General features: G+C 44.7%; 1 long non-coding RNA gene across 1 annotated transcript; it reads right to left on the bottom strand.

The window, feature by feature from the left end:
• Window positions 1–12,692: 12,692 nt before the first annotated feature.
• LOC119374856 (uncharacterized) lies at window positions 12,693–22,321 on the bottom strand. The gene is made up of 4 exons (XR_005180340.2): window positions 22,179–22,321; window positions 15,874–16,038; window positions 14,063–14,251; window positions 12,693–12,837 (listed from the first exon to the last, which is right to left on the bottom strand). It is a non-coding gene; the product is annotated as an uncharacterized LOC119374856 (long non-coding RNA).
• Window positions 22,322–22,809: the final 488 nt, after the last annotated feature.

Raw genomic sequence — 22,809 nt, 5'->3', positions numbered from 1 at the left:
ATGCTACATCAGCGGACACGCCGGTGCCGGCGGATTCGCCAAACTGCGCAAAATCGAGATGTGTGGGGCCACGCCGACTCGCTGCTTCTGAACCTTCGGCTAAATCCAGTCTTCTCGGCAACCTCAATTCAAATCAGCCTCTTGAGGAATGCGTCCTTGTAAACGCCGTATGTTTACTCGCGCAGAACGGGTATAGTTTGCGATTGCGCCGAAGAAAACCACCGCCGACTCTTTGGCCACCATTTTAAATCTTAAGCCGGGTGTTTGCATCACGTGGCTTTATATGCTATATGCTAATGCAGGCAAAGTAGGCCTTCCAGTGAAGCGAAAGGCGTTCTGCTATCGCGTGGTGGAAAAATTGGTCTTCGACTGATTTCTTTTCCCCTCTAGCTCGGCGCGTGGTTTTCCGACCGTTTAGGCGGCGAAGCGAGTTGAATTCTGATGATTTTTGCGGCTTTCGCCCCTTCGACGCCAAATGTGCATACGCGCTTGATTTTCCTACCGGTATGTGCTCGCCCCCTGCATGTGTGCTTCACTAAACGTTCCCTGTGGCCAGATAAAGTCTAATTCATGGTTATTTTCGGAGGACATAGGTTCATTGAGTTCAATGGTGACCATCAAATGTGGGATGAAAACGCCAGTTTCCCCGCATGGACCAAGCAGTGAATGCAACAGCGAAAAATTGGTTTGGTATATGGAGTAATACTAGCAGCTCACTTCTCTAGCATGCGACCTTACATAACAAAACGCTGGCCTAAAGAAATACCGACCTTGCACCGAGAGAAACGGCCTTTATGCTGTGTATTTCAAGTTGAACCCCAACCAACTGGACCAACTTGCCGTCTGGATGCTGTCTATAGCTTCAAGTAACTATCAAAGCAGAGTGTTCATGCAACTTACTAGTCGCCACAACACCCCGAGGGAACACGATATCGACGTGGACAACGCTGTCCCGTTTGCTGGCTGAGCAACGGGCGTAGGGAAAGGAATGGAAAGACGTCCACAAGTAAGAGTACTAAGGCAATTACGACAAGCATCTGAAAGACGCTGGCTGACGTACCCCTGCGTGTTTTGGCCTTTTGCGACCACTACGGCACTGAGATTAAACCGGGAACTGTTAACATAAAAAAGATGTCGGCCAAGCGATGCAGTCAGATGTAGTTGCTATATGTATATACCTGCGGGTGTTTTCATGAAATGGCAACACGAAAGTATCTCCTTTGGCTACGTTGTTATTAGGGATGTCGCTGCAAGGTGGCGTTGTCGAGTTGCGTTATAATAGTAGCCAGAGGCCGAACTGAGCTAATTTTCGTGATTTCATTCAATCGAAGTGTCGCCGACAACAAAAAGCGTGCGCTCCCTTGGTAGATGCTTTCTCAATGGGCATGTGTTACAGAAATTGGCCCAATATTTCTAAGCATTTCCATCTCCTCTTCTTCTTGGGACTTCCCCATATGGTCTGGGTATTCCCTGTTCCTAGGCTGTATCTGCGGCTTGTTACTTGCTGCAGTTAACGCTGGCGTCAGTTTCGCTGGGAGAGGTCATGTGGTCCCCGAACACAGCTTTTCAGTACGCCTTATGCGGACGCCAGCTGGGTGAGAGTTTTCGCCATCCTAGGCGTGAAGTGCTTTCGTGTGAAAAATTGTGTATAAAAGTGGCGAAATTTTGAAGGCTGTATTTCGAGAAAATGTGGGAATTATGTAGCAGAACTTGAGCGCTACACTCTTAGCAAACGACCGCTTAAAACAACGCATATAAGGCGGAAAGTAGGTCAAATTTTCGACGCTTATAAATGGCTCTCTAAGCGGCCTACTTATACGGCTCTTTCATGCGGCCCTTCTTTATACGGCCTCTGGCTAAGCGGCTCTTTCTTATGCGGCCTAAGTTTATGCGGCTCTTCCATATGCGAGGCCATCTCGTTGCCAGGAGGCCGTTTAAAAGTGACCGCTTAAAGTAACGCATACCGTCGATTTGGTTAAGCGGTATTTCAGGTCAAATCTGTCCGGCTTATATACGGCTCAATATGCGGTCGAAATATATGCGGTACTTTCCGCAAATTTTTAGAAAAAAAAAGAAATTCTTCTACATTGTAGTTGATCGTGCAGTGTTCCTCCTTTTTTTTCTCTTGTTCTTTTCAGCCTTCCAACTGATGAATTTGCATTTACACATCACAAGAACACTGCACAGAGAGTCACAAACCATAGCAACACACACACACTCCACCACGGGGATTTGAACCCAGGCCAACCGCGTGACAAGCAGACACTGTAACCGCTACGCCACCCCACCACACGATCTGGGTGGACTTCCGCGGCTTTATATATGCACTTCACGTTATCTTAGACGATTTTGCGATCGGCTACAACGCTATAATTGCGCATCCCGCACGGAGACAGAGGTGAACAATGAACGATGCGTTTCCGAGTGCATTTCCATTTGCCGGCATCATACAGCAGCAAAACGTGCCCTGTTGTGCAACCAGCCGCCAAAGAAAAGTTTTCTGCGATGTTTGACGCAGTACAGGCGGTGGAAGTCAGCTGATCTCATCTCCACTCGGCGAAGTGGTGGTGGTGTTAAACATTTTTCGCGAGCATCGCGTTGATGTCGGTGCGTTTATACGGACAGTATTGTGTAGAGGTTTATCTCAGGGAATCGGATTAAAACACATAATCGCTTATTCGCGCAACAGATAGGTTTGGTGTAGTGCAGCGCGTACGGGGCGACGCACCAGCTTTCAGAACGGGCGCGCTCATTTCATAGACGATAAAAAAAACGCCGTTGTTGAGTCGAAAGAACAACGAGCCTTCGCAGAAAAAGAATGCAGTCTCCCGAGCTCGAGGCTGACGGCGCCGACGAGCGATGCCGTGGAATTGTCATGCTGGGGAGGACGGCGGGTCTGAGGTTGTTCGTTCTCGTGGTTCGTTCGTTGTTGACAGTTGGAAGTGATGCCCCCTTGGCTTCCACAAACGATGAAACGTAGTGCATGACTGGCGCGGAAAGAGCACGCATGAAATCGCTTGCATCACCCGTTAGAACATATGTTTCCTGCCAAGCATCGCATCAAAAGAAGCTAGCAATGCTTGAAATCGAATGAAGTCACAATATTATCCAGCTTTCAAGGATAAAACCATGCTATTTCTTCAAAAGTCAGAAGTGGCCTGAAGGATTCAGAAGGATCATGTGAACATTTATACTGAATAATGCAAAGATTAACTTGAAGCATTCTAATATTTAACAGGCGCTGTTAAAGCTAAATAACAACTCCAAATTAAATATGCACTTGTTTTGCACCTTGAAGGTTCATGAACGTTAAGCTCTACAACATGCCTCAGCTGACCGCATATCAGCGCCTAAGAGCGATCTGGTGGAGGCCCTGTGTTGGGGAACATGGCAGGTTGAAGGTTGTTTTCGTATTCCACCCATTGTCAACGAGTGAAAGTGATTCTTTCCTTGGCTACGAGATGTGATCGGAGCGACAAGGGCCAGTATTACTTCACTCCACGTCATCCAGTCAAGTATGCTTTGAGCTTAACGACGCTTTAACGTATAAACTAGCAAAATGCTAGAAGTGACTGAACTCGGGCAGTAATCTTGACTTCTAGGAATAAATGTTCACCTGTCTTAAAAATGTGCAGTCAGTAGCATCCTGCTTGATTCGGATCATGGGACACGACATGCAAACGTATAATACTAAATAGTAGATATAGAGGAACAATTCTTATACTCAGTAGGTGTCATAATTGCAAATAACAGCTGCAGATAAAAAGCACGCTTTCACACTAATAGCACACCCATAAATGTTGAGCTTTACGTGTCCCAGTCAACCTCCCTCATGTTCGATACCAGGGGCGTAGCCAGAAATTTTTTTCAGGGTGGGGGGGGGGGGAGTCATCCATGCTTTTGCATGTTTGTGCATGCGTTTGCATGTCTGTGTGTATATATATGCAAGCAAAATTGAAAATTTTCGGGGGGGGGGGTGAGTTGAATGCCCCCCAGCCCCCCCCCCCTTTGGCTATGCCCCTGTTCCATACCAGGTAGCTTTACGTGCACCTTTATTTAAATATAAGCTGTCATGCAACATCCTTAGCTTTGGCTGGTACAGCAGCTAATACAAACTGTGCTTGAGAATTCAAGATTTATTGCCAGTACCAACACTAGCTATACACAATAACATTCTGTAGTAGTTCAAACGCAAGTGTTGCAGCTTTTTTTCAGAATTAGCAGCTCATATAGCGCTCACATAAGCATGCAGACATACACGTCTAAATGTGCAGCTATTATTCTTTTTTACGAAGAACTGCGCGAAATAAACTGGCACAAGGAGACGCACGGACAAGCGTCTTCCTTGTGCCAGTTTATTTCGCGCAGTTCTTTGTAGTCATGAATTACCAACTTGCCCAGCGATCAATTCTTCGATATTATCCTTTACATGCAGCCCACTTCCATGGCAGTTACCACGGCACACCATCTGTCAGACATCGTGCCACATGAAGCGTATTCGCATATAGTACTAGACTTGTCCTTCACTAAATGTTGAGACCTGAAATGTATTTGTTCTTTTTCTGGCATCATTTCAAAACATGACCTTTCCCTTGCAGTGTTGAGACATATCTTTGCAGTAAGTTAGGCATTGTGTCCAAATCCATCACTGTGCCAGCCTGGCACTTAATTATGTATGCATGGGTCCCTTATTTCCATTCTGTGCTCCAAGCCCATTCCTTCACCCATTACTGTAGAACTGTGGAATTTAGGTGTTTCATCTGGCAACGCTAATTGTTGTTACATTTTGTGCCATTTCTTCGAGTACCCATGCCAGTATTTAGTGCATTAAGTGAATGAAGGAACATGTTATGTTGCTGCGCAGCTGCACACTCAGCAGAACAATGAGATGCAGAGCCATGAGAGAAAATATAGAGAACATTGTCACGGTACAACGCAAACACAAGACAGTGAAAAGTTCTACAAGAGTAGGACAGCTTGTTGACACAAAAAAATGGCAGGCACAAACATGTCTAACAAGACAGAAACTTGGGCTAGTTGGTTGTCCTTCATGATGAACCAGCAGCACAACCACACACGGACAGAGGAAAGGTACACGAAACACAGCACTCTGTTGTGTGCCTTCTTTCCTATGTCCGTGTGTGGTTGCACTGCCGATTCACCATGAATGACAAACATGATGTTTTCGGCAAAATCCCGAAGACCCACTAGATGTTGATGTTCACTGATGTCCCCATTGTCTTTCTCGCCTGCAGAGCACACGCGTCAATACATATACAATAGGATGCATCGTAAGGGTTCTTCACCTATATGCTCTATTGTTGGAGTAATAGGGCATTGTGTCAACTAAATAATCAATGTAATAATAAAATCACCCTAAAATATATGCCATATTCCTTATTGCTCAATTCTCAACCTCCACGTATTCCACTTCAGCACCTGTGAACATAATGGCCCCCTAAAGGATCTCGGCAGTAGTTTCTCTGAAGTAGTTTTCAAAGCTGTTATTGGATTAGATTAAGCTAACTGAATCTCATGAACTTATCCTTTCAAAACAAATAAGGGGGCAGTCCACTTGTTATTTTCTAGCAAGCTACTTAGCAATTTGGCCTTGAACGTGTGCACTTTCCTTGCACTTGTGTCCCAAAAGCAGTCAGTGGCCTATCGGTTATCAGTAAAAAGTTTCTTTATGAACAGCCTTACAAGTTCAGTAATGCAGCATTGTAATGGATGTATCATTCTGACATATAGTTTATGCATTCAAAACTCTTCAGTTGCAATTCCTAACCAGTTTCTCCATCAGTAATGACCACAATTGCTATGCGACTCTCGGTACCATCATCTGCATGCATGGATTGATGCATTCTGCAATGCTTTAATCATGCATCTTATCACTGGCCCTGTGATCTCACAAGTCACCTGTGTCCTTCTCTAGACAGTAACAGCTATAAATATTTTGCATAACTTAACTAGTCTTTTTTCCAAACAGCATGACTTACCTCTATTTGCACAGTCAGTAAGCCTGAACACACAGTGCACACTTTTGTAAATTGACATATTTTATTTCAATTACAAACAAAACTGAGCAACAATGTATACACCAATAGAGCGTTTGTAAACTAATAAGTGAATCTTACACTTTTACAGAAACAAGGTAAAAAAAACAACTGCGAAAGAGGTGATCAAATAATTGAACAGAACGATTGTTGTTTTTCTATGCTTTAGGGGTTTCAGGCCTTCTCATCTGACTAGAATTGATAATGACCTAGCTTGAGTTTCAGCACGCCTATACGTAGGAAACACTCTACTTTATTGCAGAGTGCAGGTCAATACATACATAGAAAATTGCACCACATAAATGGCAGGAGCTACCTAAATGCCTTCAATTATAATAACTTTACTTAAACACAATAAGATAACACAGAATTGACTAGAGTAACAAAGAAGTATTGAAAGTAAGTGGGCCTTGATCGACGCCATATATGTAGCCTTGGAAACAGACGAAGGGGTTGAGGTGTGCTTCCTGCCTGTTTCTGGCACTTAATTTGCAATATATGAGTAGAATACACAGTGAAAAAAATTCTGTTCTATATCATGAGCTGTGTAGTGCACGTAGGTACTATGATTTATCACAAATGTATGACTAAACTAGATACCCTCTATATTAGTAGGCCTGAAGTTTGAGGACGCAGCTTTTCTGTAGGTAGTGGCTAATAAAATTTCAAAGCATAGGTATCAGCTGTGCATGAACGACAAGTGATATGCTAATATAATGCCCTAATAAATAGGACTTTTCATAGTACATGCATCAGAAATAATATGATGACTGTGTATGTTATACTTCGAGGAAAACTACAAAATGAACAATGAATATGTATATATGAACACACACACACATACACACACACACACATACAGTTATTATTGCACATGATGTCTGCCACAGATTCCAATGCTAGTGTACCTGCTACTCAGGTATTCTCAAAAGAAAGAGCATTGAAAAGTGCATGGACATAAAACGAACTTAAATGTCTCTAAAGTTTGTGAAAATTCAGCTAGCCAGCAGCCTTATCTACCCAGCCTAACAATGTAACAAAAAACACAAACAAAATAAAACTGCACAAAAAAGAACATAAGTTAGGCGGCGTCCTTGAGCTTGTCGAGAATCTTCAGCAGATTACTGCTTGCCCAGCAACGTAGAAAACTCTCTTCCTTGTGGAGTAAACTTTGAATTAGTCCCAATGTTTGGGCGAAAGCAGACGGGTAGGTAACATCCTTTATGTTATGTACGGTCAAACACCAGAAAAGTGCCTTCTCAAGATGCAGTCATCTTTCAGGGTAACACGCTCGTCCTCAGCACAAAAAATAAGCTTTGTTGCCGTGCTCCAAACAATCATGGGCCCTGGCAACCCATGGACATCTGCAAGATACTGGAAAAAAGTAATAAAAACTAATATATGTTTTATGTTCTGCACAGCACATCTTTATACAAAAAGCTAACAATTCAGAGGTAGTGGATGGATGAATGCCAGCACTAAAATATTACAAGCTTTACATGCAAAACCGTGCATAAATTGAGATTTTTATGGGCGTGGTTTATGCCACAGTAAATAAAGCAGTTTCAGCAACCCCGATAGACAGCTATAGGTGCAACTGCTTGAAATTTTGCTAATGCATTCAAAGCAGCCACAGGTACAATGTCAGATCTCACAAGTGTATAAGCAAGCGTTTCTTTGTGTTTCGCACGCAATGTTCATATCATATATCTGTTCCATGAAAATGGGTAAAAACAGCAGCCAAATGAGTGTACTGAGACCACAAGTTATGGAAAGCAGAGCCTTGGCTTGCTTCAATAGTAGGCTGAAGCCACCTCTCAGTGATGACATATCATAGGTGGTGACAGATGGCATGTGTGTTGGGCATGTCCTTTTGCACTAAACTTGAGTGCTGTAGTGTCACGCTCACAGGGCAAACCTGGAAATACCTGGTTTCTGTTTCTGTTAGGAAATGGAAGAACCACAGGACAATCAAAAAGGCCCGAATGGATTGCCTACATTGACTTACATGATTGCTTATGTGTGTACGCCTTTGTGCATACAGATGTACTTGAACTATCTTAAACTATTTTAAACAAAGGAATTGATTGGACCCTATTCAATGGCAGAAAAGGAACTCTGCTACAAACAAGGTGGGCGTAGCGACAGAGTCCTCATTGAAAAAACTAAAGGCCATGTCCACACTAGGATACACAGCAGTTCCCAGTCATCACGTAAGGTGGCTACGCATGTAAGGTGGCTACACATAGGCTAATATCAATATTCTTTGCAGCACCAAGGAAACAAACTTCAATCTACATGGATGTTCTAATACTGAAATTTGACATATAATCTTTCGTTGAGTGAATGATACAAATTACATTCAAAGTCAATGTCAGAGTACTTTAGCAGACTCAAAGGGCCCACTTTGTGTACACAGATGCATGCAGTGAATGGTGCTGTTGTATATAGACTAATATCACAACTTTGCAGGTCATTTCGGCTGTCAATGCACACGTCTGAGAGTGGTGCAACCACCTGCTTATTGAATATTGTCTTTCTTTCATTGAAATTAAAGCTCTTTTGCAGAAAAACATTCTTGTATTCAAAAGTATTTTGTGTTTGCATACAGCATAATTGGGCGTAAAATTACCCTGAATATCTCCTTTAAACGTGGTCTTGACAAACATATGTATTTGTTGTCTGGTCAGACATAGAATAGCTTTTTTTTATTTCATATGCTGCGCCGAAAATTGCTGCATAATTGTGACAAAATTGTCGTGCGAAAGAAAATTCTTCAATGGAATGAGTTAGCTATAGACTTAATTGTAATTTATCAACTCTCCACCAGAAACAAATATCTAAGTTTTATCTGTTGCAGTACCTTAACGCAGATAAATAGTTACATTGTTTACGAACGTTTTACGATAGTCATGCAAGTACAATACTGATTCCGTTTTTGAGCAATATATGAGAGATAGATCCGCTTCAGGTGCACAATTGCAGATGCTGCTTGATATCGTTCTTCATTCGCGAACCACATAATAGTGAGCAACAGTGTTTCGCTTTCTGACAATTTGCGACCTTCATGCATTTCGAAGAAAAGGTCCGAGCAAGAGGCTCTTCCGATGCGCGTTTCACAGATCTATAGAAACTCGTTAGGAGCGGTGCTTTGTTTCTAACAGCACAACACAAGATTGGGAGCATCGAAATAAACTCACGCAGTCGTGCATGGTTCACGGGGCAGTGCCCGCAGTAGGAGCACCAGGTAACTTGATGTGGCACGCCTGGTTCCCCTGGCTGGCGGCTGTACGCGAGCAATCTGATGCACTCACACTCACATCGCACTGACACACTTTGCACTCACACGTGCCATCATAACTGCACGCTCCTCTCTGAATGCCTTTGACGTCGGTCGAGGTGTACATCCCACGCAGCACGGCCTGATCGGCACTGCCGAAACGTTGAAGCACGCCAAGACGATCGCGGGACCGAATTCTCAACGAAAATAGAGAGACCACGCAAGGAGCGGGCGCAAAAGAGACGGACACCGCTCGACGCGCATGGGAGAGAGAACTGTAGGGGGGATAAGTCAGCAGCGTGAGCAGGGAGAGAACGCGATCAAAGGTGAAAACTTCCTTCGCACGTTGAGTTTGTAGACGTCGCGGGCGTTGTTTGCATGACAATTTTGCGTATTCACGAGTAAACAGAAACAAAGGCACGTCTACAATACGAACTTGTATACTTTAAACAAAAACGGTGCGAGGCGAACGAGGCAGCATGAGGCGACTGACGTAACTCGGCACGGCCGCTGCGTTTCCAACGCACGTGCTTCGCACGAAATCAGATATGATTGCCAAGCTCAGGGAGGCGCTGGCTGTATTGGCTGTTTGCTGTATCTCGAGTTCACCGGCCGCATCCGGCGCCAACACAGGAAACACTACACGACGCCAACGTGGACTTCGAGCCTTGAGCACGCTCGCTCGGCCCTCTCTCGCTTCTCGCCGCGGCGCCGATCTCAATTTCCCGCATAAAACAGCGGGCCCTGTATAAGCGTTGCGTCCGCTCGAGAAATTTTCGCGTCAATAAACCGCGGGCTCCATATAAACGTTGCGTCCGCTCGCGGCCGCATATAGCGGGCCCAGCCCGTCACCGCAGAATTTGTCACTCTTAATGGCGATTGAAGGGCCGCTTATATGGAGTACCTTGTGGTGGAATAAAAATGGGCCGCTTATGTGCCGGACGTTATACGGGACTTGAATAAGAGTGTACCGATGTCGGTTTTTATTAACGCTCTAGGTATTTAAATTACCGATCACTATTCTCGCCTTCCTGGGTAGATATGAAATGTCTGACACCTGTGACGCGTACCCTTTACTGCGGCCTTTGGTATATGTGCGTGTGGAACACGTGTCTGAAGTGAAGGGTTTGAGGTCGTACGCGGCAGGATTTTTGCTTTATTCATGCCATGTCCAGACGGTCAATAATAATAAATAATAATATCTGGGGTTTAACGTCCCAAAACCAAGATATGATTATGAGAGACGCCGTAGTGGAGGGCTCCGGAAATTTCGACCACCTGGGGGTTCATTAACGTGCACCTAATACCCCTGTCACACGAGTCAACTTAAGTGCACTTTGAGGGAGTGCACTTCGCCGCTAGTGTCATTTGTACGCTGTCACACGGGAACGCTTAGTGACACTAGCTGCAAAGCGCACTTGACGGCGAGTGCGTTCGCCAAACTCGCTTCGCTGCGGCGGAGTGTCTAGCCTGGGTAGCAGTGGCTCAAGAATAAATAAGTTACTATCCGAAGCCGAGTTCGTAGCATTTGTTAAACTATTGTTTTTGTTATTACGGACATTCTTACGCATTGAAACTTATTATACCTCAAAAAACTACTTCGCTATTCTCGTTCTCAGGCAGTTTACAGCCACGACCGCCAGGGGCATGCCCAGCACGCACCGTGCAATGGCCGCAGCCGCCGCGTTTGTACGTAAGAATGATTTTTTGAGGCTGCTTATAGCTGTAATACATTAGTAGTTAAGAACCATTGCCTGACATAACAAATATCTGTTGTGCTGCTTAAGTACCCATCGCCATTACCATCATTTCCAAAGTACACTCCCCTTTTTCGTGTAGCAACGCGCCACCAAAATGACATTCTGAGGACGTAAGTGCACTCGCTCAAAATGACACTAAATCTGCCAGTATGACCGGGGTATAAATCTAAGTACACGGGCCTCAAACATTATCGCCTCCATCGAAAATGCAGCCGCCGCGGCCGGGATTCGATCCCGCGACCTTCGGGTCAGCAGTCGAGCGCCATAACCACTAAACCACCGTGGCGGGGCATGTCCAGACGGTCATATTCATGAAATCCTCTTACCTTTCCCTGCCAACTTTGGTGTACACCATGCTGAGGAGGCGATCACGAGAGCCCCCAGACGTAGACGGCTAGATACATAGATAGATAGATAGATAGATAGATAGATGGATAGATAGATAGATAGATAGATAGATAGATAGATAGATAGATAGATAGATAGATAGATAGATAGATCAACGTTAGATAGATAGATAGATAGATAGATAGATAGATAGATAGATAGATAGATAGATAGATAGATAGATAGATAGATAGATAGATAGATAGATATAGATAGATAGCAGCGCTCAAAGTGTCTGGGGTTCGCTAAGTAATGCTTCGCATTTAAAAACTGCAACGCGCTTTGGCCGAGTAAAGCGAGCACACGGTAGCAACCAACGCTCTCAGCGTTTGACAGCAACGGTAGCGCCGAAAAAAAAGCAACAACATGACGGCACACGTCGATGCTGGTTCCTTGCGCCTCAAAATAAGGAAGTCACATGTGCCCCGTAAGTTCTAAACCGGCGCTTGTGTTTGCGCTATATTTGTGTCCTGACGCTTCGACAGCAATGTGTTCGTGTCTGTTTTGCACTGTTTCCAAGATTCATTTTCAAGTTCTCGGTGTACAAGGCTTAGCAGGCGTGGCTGAACAAGCAGCTAATCTCAATCGTAAGGACGAAACGTACTACCTGATACTTGGTCCCCAGCGTGGGATGACACAAAGCGATAGCCAATTCTACCATTTATTCAATGCTGTCAGGACAGTTTGCAAACAGCAATCGCGAGTTCGTATCGAAGCGGGCGATCGCGTCTGCATAGGCGTTGTCATGTTGGTTCGTCATCACAATTATCAGCCGTTACTGATACAAACTTAAATGCTTATGACCTACATGCGAATCGTGCAGTATAGCGTATCACGTATTGCTCTGACGTGGCACGTGCCAAACAAACGCCGTTTTTTAACCTTCTACAATTGCAATGCAATTACAAATAGAACTATGCTTTACTACGCAAGCATTTGGTTTGTCTACACCTCGTAGCTTCCATTCTGCTGCAACCAGCTTGTGAGATGGATTATAGTCACCAGGATGGCTCCTCTTCACTCCCGGGGGCCATTGAAGTGAGGAAGAGAAATAAGAAGAGTTTTCGCGTCTGTTGTAGCTGTGCGCGCGATCTACCTTCGTGTTCTGCCAATGCTACCTCCACTGTTTAAGACGTCGCTGTCTCATAATAAATCGTCGTACGACAGTTCAATAAACCTCGAAAAATACAACTGAATTGATTTCACAGTATACCACGCAGTTTATTTATTCCTTAAAAATCTTCTTGAAAGTTACACGCATCCGCCGAAAACGCAGCAGCCAGGTTCGTTGGTCAGATTCCACGTTGCTCACGCAGCCTTCGCTCAATGTATGCGCACCTCCATGTATCCCTTCCTGTAAATCGGTAATCGTGAAATGACACAACTTAGTAGGTAATGAAACAATTAGGCTACATTTTAATGTTCCGCGAACATTAACATTCCATTTTCAAAAACATTAGAATGAACTTGAGAGGGCAGGTATTCAAAAACCTAGAAAAAAAAAGATTGTGCTCCGTGCTATGTTAGCGGTTAAGAAACTATAATTCGCTGTACTTACACTCTTCAGAGCGCGTGCTGCGACTCGCAGTTGACTGAGTATGTTTGGTGGTGTCATAAAAGAGATGGCTCAGTGGCTCAAGCAATGGCCTATAATGAGTAGCGTCATATGCTTAATTATTAAATTAAGAGATGTAGCGCTTCTGTGAAACTAGAAAAACCTGCTCTATCGCCGATGTAAAATCTGCTGCAAGATCATATTCTTTTGGTGTAATGAAGTATGCTAAATCAGATGTTTCGAAAGAAAAATACAATAATATTGTTGAAAATGAAACTGAAACATAGAAGCGGGCATTTGCGAGCAATGTACTGCGTACAACAAACCGAGTAAAAAAAAATATTAAGAAAATGGTATTTAAGTTGAACTATAGGTAAAGTATGTAAGCGAACAGTCAGACGATTACAAGAAAATCGAGCCATAATCTCATATATGGAGGAACATATAGAAGATCGTATTACCAGAATGGCTACCAGGCTTTGAACACATCAAAAATCACGCCATATGCACGAAGGGAATGATGATTGTACTGCTGGCTCGGAGATAATCGGGTAAACCGTGAATGCTCCGTACAATTCCTCTACTGTCATATAAAGACGTCACACTTTGTTATAGTACCGATTGTGGTCAGGTTGTTGTCGAACCACAAGCGGTCGCCGACCTCCCACCTGTGGCCGAACGTGTGGTCGAGGAAATCGAGGAAATGTGGTTTCGCCTGCGTTAGTCTCGTCATCAAGGCGCTCGAAGAACAAGAGGAAGAAGACTTCTCTTTCGCGCGAGCGTGCGCATGCTACAGTTAGCTATGCTATATGTGGTTTTGTCTGCGTTAATATCATCATCAAGGCGCTCGAAGAAGAAGAGGAAGAAGACTTCTCCTTCGCGCGAGCTGCGCCGGTAGCGGTCCCCTCTGGTACTAAGGTTACGCTTACGACGCGGGACTTTGCCCCAGCTTAAGAACCTGGCGAGCCAGCTCCTAAAAATATGTCAGTGAAGGGCCTACTGAGCCAGCGTATCAGAAACTTACGGTTGCATCGGTCCATGCACTCCTCACAGCTATCAAAGAATGCGCCATGGTTTGGGCATTGCCCTTCCTTGACTATATGGCAAGTTCTGAAAGGACCTTCAAACCACCATTTGTCCACATGTTCTTCGCACGCTTTTCTCTTTCGTGGCCTCACTCCGCAGTTTGGCCTGAGCCCACGAGCACGTCCACCTGAAATGCGAGACAACTGCTATGTCACTGAACATTTTACACCTCGTGCAGAGTGAGAGCAGAGCTGAATTTACATTTGAAATGCACATTAGTGAAAAAGACGGTACGTTTGCGCAGGAGAGAAAAAATTTGTGGCTTCTACGCAATAAAAGCGCGGCGACGCTCCCACATTCTAACGTATCAAGTGTTTGCAGATTTCCAATACTTCGCAAGAGGAACATTCGCCCATGAATGGTTCTACCCTTTTTTTTTCAGTTGCAATAAGTAGCTAAGGTGCCATTCATCGCCACTCTAAACCTTCGTTGCTCGAGCTCATGACGGTTAAATATTTTGAAATGTTTTTACATCACCCAAGCGCAGTTTCGGCTTCATAGGGCGTCGAGAGAGCCGGGATCTGGGTGGTTACATTGAAAACACCACTGGTCCCGTGACCACACAAAACAGTGGCGTCCTTGTCGCGCGCGATACACGTGAGCGCTACGTTGAAATAAGTGGCACGGCCCGCAGAGGAGCATGGCAGCGAATGCAAATTCGTAAAGTAGTTAGTTGTTGGTTGTTCACATTACGTTGAAGTTCATTTTGATGTCGCATGGTATTTCGGCCTCAGTTGCGTGGCTTACACTTCAAAATTGACTAACTATTTTGTAGCCTACAATTACCGCCGACATTTTTTAGATGATGCGTGTGCGACCGCACAGATACATTTCACAAGTTATCTCGCGTTCAAAATATTGCATCAGTAGCCTTTTAAATCTTCCATGTCGTACATGTACAGAAACACACACTCGTCGCGTTCACCTTGTGGCCTACAAACGGATATTCCTGATTTGCGTAATAGAACTGAACCTACTCTTTATGAACAGAAACAAGGTTGTAGTAACGCATGCTTTTTCTGAAACTTTCACACATTTGGGGAAGCAATGTCGGGCGTCTCGATATGTTACAAAATTACACCATTTGTACAGGACCCTAAGTTAACGACGGAGACACGATGCTGCTTACAACCGAATGTATAGTCGAGCACGGAAACGCTTGGCTCAACCAGGTTTTCCTTCTTTACTGCACCTAGCTTTTTAAATGCTTTACTACGGCCGTTTTTACGTGGAAGCTAACATCTACCTGCAGGAACGCTGCTGCACAAACACAGTAGGATAGCCGATGGGCGGTGGATTTGGCCAGTAGTATTACTTTATGGTGAGACCTCTGGGAAACCTCTCTATGACGCTAAGCAAAGGGAGACGGACTCTATTTTTCACCGAGTATCTCATCGCTTGCATAGAGCAAAAAGTCTCGGTACAAAATACGAATACCTAGGAAATTATCCTGCATGTCGGTGCATAGCTTCGGCTTCCACACGGCGCATTGAATGCCGCTTGCTGATATAAATCAGCGTTGGGAAACAGAGGAAGTTTACCAATGATTGTTTCAGCCAGTGGTCACTACTGAGTGTATAAATATTCGTGTTAACATCTCCTTTATTCCTTATAACACACTTTCCTTAACAAAACGGCATTTTAAAAATGTTGCTCTACTGATTTGCGTTACAGTGTAGCCTAACTTTTCCGCTGTCTTCCACGTACACTTTTGCAAGCTGAAGAACTGAAATGTCTCGTTCTGCTTACGTTCTCGCTGTTTTCGTTTCTCTTCTAACTGCCTCCTTCGCTCCTCCCGTCTTCGCCTTGCCTCCTCGGCCCTTCTCTGTGCATCCGTCATGCCACCTCCTCCCGGTCTCGGTCGCCTCGCTGGCGGTGGCGCTGGTTCCGTGGGGCGCTTGGTCGTTGTAGTAACTGGGCGTTTTGCGCAACAGATGTACAACAATTAATGCCTGATGTCGCAATGGCATATTGACATACAGTGTGTGAACCAACGATAACGTTACCGTGGCACAAAGAAGGCAAGACATCTTCGATGTTGTGGACATTTCGTTTGTAACAATTTCATGTGATTTTAGACGAACTCAAATTACTGGTTTAGATTCAGTGCAGTCTTTACTTTAATTTCGTAATTTCAGAGAAACTGCAAAAGCCGGCAACATGGTGTTTCACAATTCCGCAGTAGTCACTTCCGCCTTATCGCGCTTCGAAGACCTTAAGTTTGATGGTACAATTATTAGAGCATATGTGAAGTACCTCACGGCGTTTCCAAAATTGCGGTCTCATATTTACGCACATAGTACCAGCCTGACATGCCTGAGGTACACATGGCGACTGTACTTCCAAAATGCAACTGCAAAGAATTTAAATGTAGCTTACTAACGAGGTAAAAACTAAGTGATAATAATTTTGCTGTATTGAAATGAAATGCAAATTACATGTACGTAGTCTTCGCGCGACAAAATTTATTTGTGTTATAGAGTATCGAATATTTAAATCATTCTTCATGCAATGGCTTTTACGGCGAAAGCTGTTAGGAGATCACACCAACAGTGCCGTAGCTGTACGCACCCACCGGTGTCCGCAAGCGCTATCGCGCAAAATAAGAAAAACATTAAATAAATAAGAAAACATCCAGGATCGGACGAGATTTGAACCCGGGCCCACTGCGTGGCAGCCGAGTATTCTACCACAGAGCATTGCTGCTATTTTTTTTCTTTCTTACCTGTTTTTAACACGGCATAATCACCAATGGCGGACACTTCCTACAATAATGGACTCAAATGCAGCAATGTCAAGACAGTCGACTAACCTATGGGTAGTTACACTCATAAAATTCCTTTAGGTAAGGCAGGGGTTCAACCCAGGAAAGGCAGTCAGGTACAAAATCTTGTTGTTTGAGTACATCAACGGAGTGACCAATGCTTTCGCGAAAGAGCACCCGTGCGGGTCGCCTGTCAGGGTCGCAGTGAAAACCGGCCATCCTAGCCCGTTATAGACAATGGAGGCCAAGAAGCATTATTAGATCGAAAGGCAGCCCATCCTCATTTTATATTGGCAAAAATCTGATTCCAAGTGAGTACAAATGAAGCTTTCTTTTTGTTTTGCTTTTTTAGCGTTCTCTGTAAAGCGTCCCAGAAATAGACGCCTTCCCAACAATGCAAAAATAGATGATCTATTGTGTCGGGCCTTTCCACAGATAAAACAATCTGAACCCCACGGCATATAGAAAGGTCTGAACTGGCAAGGGGCCCGAATGTAACTTGAAAAAAAAGCGTTTTGCGTTTGGCTGAATTTGCATTTTCTTGACACGTTTGGGAACATGGTTGCCCTCGCCCCCACTATTTATTAACCAATACTTAGGTACAGGAAGAATCATGTCGCATATATCTTTATGCAATTTCTTTCGACCGACTGAAAACAGTATTCATTTGAAAACCGAACTGACAAAAAGCGGACGCTGTCTACAACTTCGTTTAAATAAAATTGGGCAGATCCCAAGTGCCGTGGGAAACAATGTAATGAGAAGCATGCGGCGGGAAGGTGACTGTGGCGAAACATTAAACAGCCACAGATTAAGAAATGACGCTAATGATAGGCGCAAATGGTACACACGCACACAAATACCTTGAATACTGTCAAATGTGGTTGTATAACCAGTTTAGAGTTCCATAACGATGCTAACAGCAGCATAGGTTTTACGAACACCAGACGCGGTGAGCCGATATGTAGTGCTTATACTTGTCCGTTATGATGGAGAACGCACGCACGTTTCTCGGACCCGTGTGCGTGTGTGCAAGGGGTTCTTGACAGTTCTCACGTAGATTGACAGTTCTTACGTAGCGCAACTGTCTTTGTTATTGTGACTTACATGCACAACGCAGACCTCGCCGATTCCGCTGCTTTTCTGTGTGTGTACGGTGTATGGCGGCCGGGCGAAGTGGGATGCGGCCTACTGTTGAAGTTGCGCATCGCCGTGTTCTTATATGTGCCCACGCCTCCGCAGCTGCAATAAAGCCACGTGCTGTGTACGACGCAGTGGGCTCATCGCTCCAGGTTTCAGAAAGTGCTAACACGCCAGTTTCTATGAGCAGAGAGTCTTTTTCAAGGTCGTGCGCGTGCGCAGACGTTAACCTGACATGACGCCTGTATCGTAGGAGAACATATGCAGTGTTTATTGCTTTCGTGTAAAATTAGATAGCCAGCTCCACAACCACAATTGACGTTGCGCCGACATTACGCTTGCATAAGGGTAATTTTCCAAAGCAATTTCTAGACCTGGCGTGGCTCTGTGGTAGAATACCTGACTGCCACGCAGAATGCTTATGTTCGATTCCTGATGGGATCCTAATTTTTTTATTCTTTGGATTCGTCGGGTCAACGCTGCCGATGTCGGTTTTTCTTAACGCTCTCGCATTTAAGTTACCAATGTCTGTTCTCACCGTTCCTCGGTAGATATAAACTGGCAATCACCTGTGGCGCATACCCTTATACCGCGGTCGGTGGTAAACGAGTATGTGCCACGCGTGTCTGGAGGAAAGGGTTTGACGACTTACGCGACAGGATATTCACGTTATTCACGTCACGATCAGACTGTCACGTTCGTCAAATCTTCGTACCCTTCCATGCCAATTTTGGTCTACACCAAGCTAAGCAGACGACCAGGAGAGCGCCCAGACATAGGCGGCTAGATAGATAGATAGATAGATAGATAGATAGATAGATAGATAGATAGATAGATAGATAGATAGATAGATAGATAGATAGATAGATAGATAGATAGATAGATAGATAGATAGATAGATAGATAGATAGATAGATAGATAGATAGATAGATAGATAGATAGCGACGGCCAGAGTGCCTGAGGTTCGCTAAGAAATGCTTCGCATTTAAAACGCCAGGCCTGTACGGAGCGACCAGCACAGTCACAGCGCAAGCTCGAAGAGCGGCCTTTCTAGAGCCCCCGTCCTGAACTCTCTTGGGGAAACTAATACAAGTATAGATGAAAGGTATCCACTACGCCTCAAGTCATTATCTTTGTGATGTAGGAAAGTACCCACTATGCCAATATTCGTCTTTCTGCGGAAAACCGAGGTACGCGCTACACATCTGTAAGGCATTATGTGCACTTTGTTGATGCTGTATGTGGCTGATGACAATAAAGAATTATGTTTGAGTACTTGGTATCGGGTGGGACGCTTTAAACCGCACACTCGTTGCGCAATTAGCATTGCGTGACGCCTGGTTCTTATTTTAATCTTCTACGATACTATATAGCACATATTAACGCGATTCCTTGCCCGATATGACGCCTGTATAGGGTCTTTTTTGCAATTGAGTTTCAAGCACCAGTGTGGCTCTGTGGCAGAAATTCGAACCCTCGGCCAGGCAAAGGGCTCGAGTTGAAATCCCATTCGATGAACGATCCATTTTTTATTTTGTTTCATTTTTGCTTATTTTGCGCGATAATGGTTACAGACACCTGCGGCGGCGGCGGACAACTACCCCATTGCAGTTGTGACCTGATAACAGCTTTCGCTGTACAATGATACTCCTCGCCTCTTAGAGAAGCTGCAGAAGTGGTTTTTGTTCCAGTTTTAGATTTGCTTACTTTTCTGCGCCGCTTTTTTTTATGCCCACTGCAGTGGGCATACATGGGAGCGGCCCGCAACGTGCTAGGGCGCGTTCCGTGGGACCGAATTAAAGTTTATTCATCCATCCATCCACTGCAGTGGTCACAAGGTCGGAAAGAGATATACCAAAACTGGCATAGGACGACATGAGTGTATGAAGAACACAATGCACCGATCAGAAAATGAATAACGTTGCTAGCCTGTTGCGTACGTCATGAAACCCTCTTCACCAGTCACGTGTGGCGCATACCCACATTATACGGGCCGTGGTATACAGGTATACCAAAGTGATTCGCAGTCTGTATCAGTCGATGCACAGGATTTTGGAAAACATTAACGCGACAGCGTTAAGGACTCGGTGTTGCAGAAAATGCGGCACCGGAGGCGTTGCCGATGAGAGAAAAATCCCAATCGGAGCAGTCTAAAAATAATGGCTGTAGCCGGAATCGAACCCGGGCATTCTGGATGGCAGTCATGTATTCTAGCACAGAGCCACGCCAGTACTTCAAACTACGTAGGAAAAAGAGCTAATGCAAGCATCATGTTGGTGTAACGGCAATTGTGGTTGCAGTGTTGGCTATCTGCAGTTTATAACAATATGATAGACATTGGCTCCTCAAGCTATAGTCAATCGATGCTCGAATACACCGACGACCAATAATTGCATGCGCATCATCGAACCGTAGCGAGCTCTTCGTTGCGATAAAGCTGACATCGCTTTAACGTGAGTAGCGACATCGTGAGTGTGAGTACCCTTCACACTCAAGTGTAGTCGATGTTCCCGGCAAGCCGATGATATGGGCACGGCTACTACGATTACCCAATGACATCGACCCATCTCGATACTCTTCACAAAAAGAAGAAAAAAATCCGGCATAGGCGGCTACTCGCTGACTGTTTCGCATGAAATCGATAGCCACAGTGCGAGGGATCTTCCAAAATGTTTTTGGCCATGAAATCACTCAGGAAACACATAATGGCGCCACAAGTATATCAAATTCATGCAAACAGTATAATCGATCAGATCTCTCACAAAAATACACTTAGACAGTCTATAGACACTCCAAAAATGGGTTTAGACAGTCTATATATAGACTGTCTAAATCACTTTTTGTAAGGGATCCGCCACGGTGGTCTAGTGGTTATGGCGCTCTACTGCTGACTCGAAGATCGCGGGATCGAATCCCGGCCGCAGTGGCCGCATTTCGATGCAGGCGAAATCCTAGAGGCCCGTGTACATAGATTTAGGTGCATGTTACAGAACACCAGGTGGTCAAAATTTTAAGTACCCTCCACTACGGCGCCCCGCGTAATCATATGGCGGGTTTCGGAAGTAAAGCCGCAATAATTAGTAATATGATAGATCAGACATTCTGAAGATAGACGATACGTTCTTCGCGTTTCTAATGCCAGTCAGCACTCCCTGCATGAGAAGATATAATGAAACACGGTTAAAAGACTGCGTACTGTTTTGCCAGAGTATACCACAAGCTTTGATTTAATTGCGTTCCTAATGACCTCACCAGCGTCAGAACTTGAAACAAATAATTCGTGCTCGAATTTAATAAAGCTTAACAAGGTAAACTTAGAGAAACCGTTAAAAGAAAAACGCCATAGAAAAACCGCGTTCTATTCCAAGCCACGTGAATTTTTCTGCGTCACCTATTGAACTTCCACTCATTACCATCGCTCGTGTTTTGTTATTTTTTTTAAAACTGCTATTGCCCTGTCTATTCGGAGTTGTGATCCAAGGTAATTGAAGGTCAGAAATATATTATCTTGGATTTAACATCCCAAAACCACGATATGATTAAGAGAGACTGCCATAGTGGAGGGTCCGGAAGTTTCGACCACCTTGGGTTGTTTAGCGTGCACCTAAATCTAAGTACACGGGCCTCACACATTTTCGCCTCCAGTCGAAAATGCAGCCGCCGTTGCCGGGATTCGATCCCTCGACCTTTGGGTCAGCAGTTGAGTGCCGTAACCACTAGACTACCGGGGCGGGGGCAATAATTGAAGGTCAAGCGGCCCTCTCTACGGCTTTAGAAGATCTAAATGAGGGTGAATTTTTTTTTGGCATCATTACTTTTACTTAGAAACGTATTTCATCATGTCCACGTGGCTGGCCTCTTCCACTTTCCATAGCTACGTAAACAATGAGGAAGAGACACAAGACAAGGGACCGACGAGGGCAGGCACTACGAAAACAACTAACGGAGCCACACGAACGATAAATAAAGGGAAGCAAGGCGTGTAACCTGGCTAGTTGGTATTTAATAGCTACGTAAACAGCGCGGAAAGGACACAATGACAATAGACCGACGAAGAAAGCACCTGTCCTCTCCGGTCTCTTGTCTTTGTGTCTCTTACGCGCGGGATGGCAACTAGCCCGGTCACAGATCTTGCCCTCTTCCGCTTACCTTCCGTATTGTTTCTGCCTCCCTCGCCTTCTTCACCTTCCGGTTTTCTTTCCAGGGGTGACTGGTGGCGGCACCATAGGTCCACCTCCAGTACCTTTATCACTTCCGGTACCACCAGGCCTATTCAGAATACCTGCGAATAAGTATTCCGGACAGAGCCAAGTCGGTAAGTATGATATTCGTACCTGTGCAGCTCAAGGCACGAGCGAGAAAGTGCAGTCGGTCACAGAATATGAGGTGTACACGATTCTGCCATCTGCCTTCGCTTTGCTGCTGTATGTTGTCGGCGATGTACAAATGGCGCACCATCTTGCGCAAAACGCTAGTTCCCTAGGTCATAATGCGGTACCGGAACGTAAGGAGCTGACAAGGATCCGTCATCAATCAAAACAAGAAGAATGCGTTGATGGGCAGTTGGCACAGTCTTGATATATACTAAATACGTGCAACGCAAAGAAACGAGGATAAGAGAAGACACATAAACGACACAGACCTGCCGATGCTTCATTATAAGAGCTCGTGAATATTTTTATGTAAAAAACAAATCAAGGTGGATATCTTGCGGATCACTGCAACGGGTGTAAAAGCACACCACATTTTGATCGTGCAACCTTTATCAAGCGGGCAAAAA

The sequence above is a fragment of the Rhipicephalus sanguineus genome, chromosome 11, assembly GCF_013339695.2.
Source record: "Rhipicephalus sanguineus isolate Rsan-2018 chromosome 11, BIME_Rsan_1.4, whole genome shotgun sequence".
Classification (NCBI taxonomy): Eukaryota; Metazoa; Arthropoda; class Arachnida; order Ixodida; family Ixodidae; genus Rhipicephalus; species Rhipicephalus sanguineus.
This window is presented reverse-complemented; position numbering and strand designations above follow the sequence as displayed.